Source organism: Gavialis gangeticus, unplaced genomic scaffold, assembly GCF_001723915.1.
Source record: "Gavialis gangeticus isolate Ggan-Ray unplaced genomic scaffold, GavGan_comp1, whole genome shotgun sequence".
NCBI lineage: Eukaryota > Metazoa > Chordata > Crocodylia > Gavialidae > Gavialis > Gavialis gangeticus.
The window spans coordinates 1723251-1726508 of record NW_017728960.1 but is presented as its reverse complement, the minus strand read 5'-3'; positions in this window follow the sequence as shown (position 1 = coordinate 1726508).

Here is a 3258-nt window from a genome sequence, read left to right as displayed (position 1 = left end):
CAGGAGCCTCTTACGGGCAATACAGCAGTGGGGTCCCTTGTTCTCCCCCCTTCCTGTAACTCCAGTAGAGCAGGAGAGAGGTAGTGTTCTTTGGGCTACGTGCAAAAACCTTTGTAAAATAGAATAAACCCTTTTAAATTATGCACTAAACCTCCCCCCTCCACTGTATAGATATTAGGGTTAGGCAGATTTCCTATACAATTCAGCCTGTCTATATTGTCCTGGGCAGCTTTTTTTTTTTTTTTTTTTTGCAAATGTATAAAATAAATAAAAGTGTGCACTTCCCTCTCTTGTTTTATTTATTATTTCAAAAAGCAATTTTAAGAAGATGAACTGTGTATCTATAAATATATATATATATATATATTTTTAACCTCTCTTTTTTCCCCCCTCTCTTCCCCTGTTACTCCCTGATGTTTTGGGGTGAGTGAAGGGATTCTATGCTCTTGGCAGCATGAGATGGGTTTAAACTTCAATAAAACCACAGTCGTCCTGTAGGAGGGATGTGGGAGCAGAAAGGTAGCTTTTTGTGGGGTGATATATTTTTTCTGGATCTCTCTGGGTCTTTGGGTACCAGCCATGCTTTGAAAGCAAGCAGCGGTAGGGGGTGAATGTACGTCGTAATTGTAAATTCCTAATTGGGATCCGTTAGGAAGTCCATTGGAGTGTAAACACCCGTAGGGGTCTAGCCTTCTATATGAACCTCCCAGCCCCTGGGAACTCTCTTGTGACCTCGCTTTCTTCCCCCATCCTCCCCCCTTTCTCCCCCCCTTGACAATCAGTAGCTCCTTTCCCAGGACAACAGCGCGTGGTTGACATGTCCGTTTCGTTTTTTCAATATTCCTTTTTTTGTGCTGTATGGTGATGCGTTATTGTATATTCCACAATAAGAAAAAGAGATAAAAAAAAAAATGACCATGAGAAATTCTTATGAGTTTTGTTTGGAAACTCTTTCACTATATTTGTTGTAAAGAGGTTTACTATTAAAAAGAAAAAAAAATACACGTTTCTGATAATTTTCTTGGCCTCTGGCTATTTTTTCTGCCACCCCCCTTTCTCGCCCGTCTTTGGTTGACGTGTTCAGTGCAGGCATGGGGATGCTGGAGCTAGTGGGGCAGGGGGGAGTTTCAGTGATTTCTGCTAATGCTTTGTTCCCTCTTGCAGTTGGAAATGGAGAGGCCGCTTTGTTTTGATGCAGGTTCCAGTTTCGGAGGAAAAAAAACACACCAAAAATCAAGGAAAATGAATGACTTTGTGGTGTGATTTTTTTCCTCCAGCCTAGTGAGAGGACCCCAAGTTTTTTGGCTTAACAAGAGAGATCCAGCCTAAAACTCAGGAGACCCAGGGACTCTGTGACCAGAGGCAAGTGGCTGGGATCCAGCTGTTACACAGATGTATGCCTATTTTTTTTGCAATCAATGGAATTGCATGCATTTCCACAGGAGATGTCCATCCCTTAGTCTCACTGCACCTATGAGATGGGTATAGCAGCACTTGGGCTTTGAGGGCCTTCAGTGGAGCTGTATCCATATCCAGGACTGGGAGAGGTGGCCAGTGGGTTTCCATGGACATTGGTGGGTTTGTGGCAGTTAGGTCAATGGAAATCCAGTTGCATTTAAATACCAGAGAATTGATATGACTGCTGTATTGTACGTGGGGTTCTCTCAGGGGAACCAAGCGTATTGCTGCCCATGGGGACCCATTCAGGGAGGGTACACGCAGCTGTCAACCAAGCTGGGCAGGCCAACAGGGAAGCCATGGGGCAGCATATCCAGCGAGGAGGAAAGCCCAGCAACTTCTTACTAGCACTGAACACTCAGCTCCATGGACCCCTACCAGAGGCACCCTACCCACCTAGCTCTTATACAGGCCCCCGGTCCACCGAATACCAGGCCCCAGCAGATATTTCCAGCGTGAGAATCCTCTCTCTGGGCAGCCAGGAGCTAATGCACAGAACAAATCCCTGGGGGAGCCACCTGAGCCATGATTTCATAGTTTCATAGATTTAGGGTCGGAAGGGACCTAGTAGATCTTCTAGCCTGACCCCCCGCCAGTCGCTTGTTGCCCTCAGGACTGGGTTTTTAGCTAAATAATCATATTTCCTTGTTCTGCAAAAGCCTCTTGTCCCACAGCAAATTTAGAGTCCCGTTTTCCAAGAAGACCCCAAAGTGGCAGCACCCTCCGCACCTCGGATTTTGTTTTTTAGCAGGAAGATCAACCATTTTCACCCAACCCCTGGAGTAACAAATGGCTCCAAATTAAACAGCAGTTCCTCCGAGGAGCTGGGTTTCGGTGCCTGGAGGCTTTGCTTCTCCCCTGCAGCACTAACTCCACAGCTGATCTCCATCTTCCAAGCTGCTCTCCAGCCAGGTGGCCATTATGATGCACCACTTACCTGCCCCTGAGGCACCCTGGGAAATGTAGTCCAGTCTGAGCACCAGGCAAGTAGCATGGACTACCATTCCCAGGATGCATTGCAGCAGCCTGGCAAACTCCTGATATTCTAGGGTTTGATTTTTTTTGACCCCCGAGCCCCCATATTTTCCTTGTCGGGGGAGGGAGAAATGTTTGGAGCAGCTCTGAGGGTGACAGGCACCTTTGCATTCAGTCAACATGCGTCCTTCCCCTCATTAAGTGTAGCTGAGATGGGTTGGTCGTTGGGGTGAAGCAGGGACGGGGGGTGTCATACCCCACCCCAGCATAGGTCCTGCCTGCTTTTCCATTCAGGCTTCCTCTTGCACCCTTGGAGCGTGGGATACACCTTGGGCTCCACCACGTTGCTTGCCTTGCTCATCTGTTCCTCCGGGCTGCTACCTGAGTTCAGGTAAGGGAGGCAAAGCAAGGGGAGAGGGTTGGGGTGGTTAGCTTCCCCCCAGCTGCGGGGCATAGGGGTGAGAACAGAGTGGCATGAAGGTGCTGTGCAGCAAAGGGGCAATAGTGCCCCAGCTAGATGCAGTTACAGTGGCTATACTGTGTGTCATAGGGCCTGTGCTGCTAGTGGGAGGGTCTTTGGGTCTGGATTGAGCCAGGGAACTGGACCCACCTTGGCATACAGGCTGTTTCCTAGAGAAACCTGGGTGTCTTCTCTGATGTTTTCTCCCAAGCAGAGTCTATCTTGACAGAGCTGGTCTGCTGGACACACGAGACTGGGGAAGGATTCTCCCTGAGGGCCACAAGGTTACTTGGAGGAAAGCTGCAAGCCAAAAGGGTTGATCCCTGCCCAGTCTTAAGGGGGGGGGGGGGGGGGGGGGGGGGGGG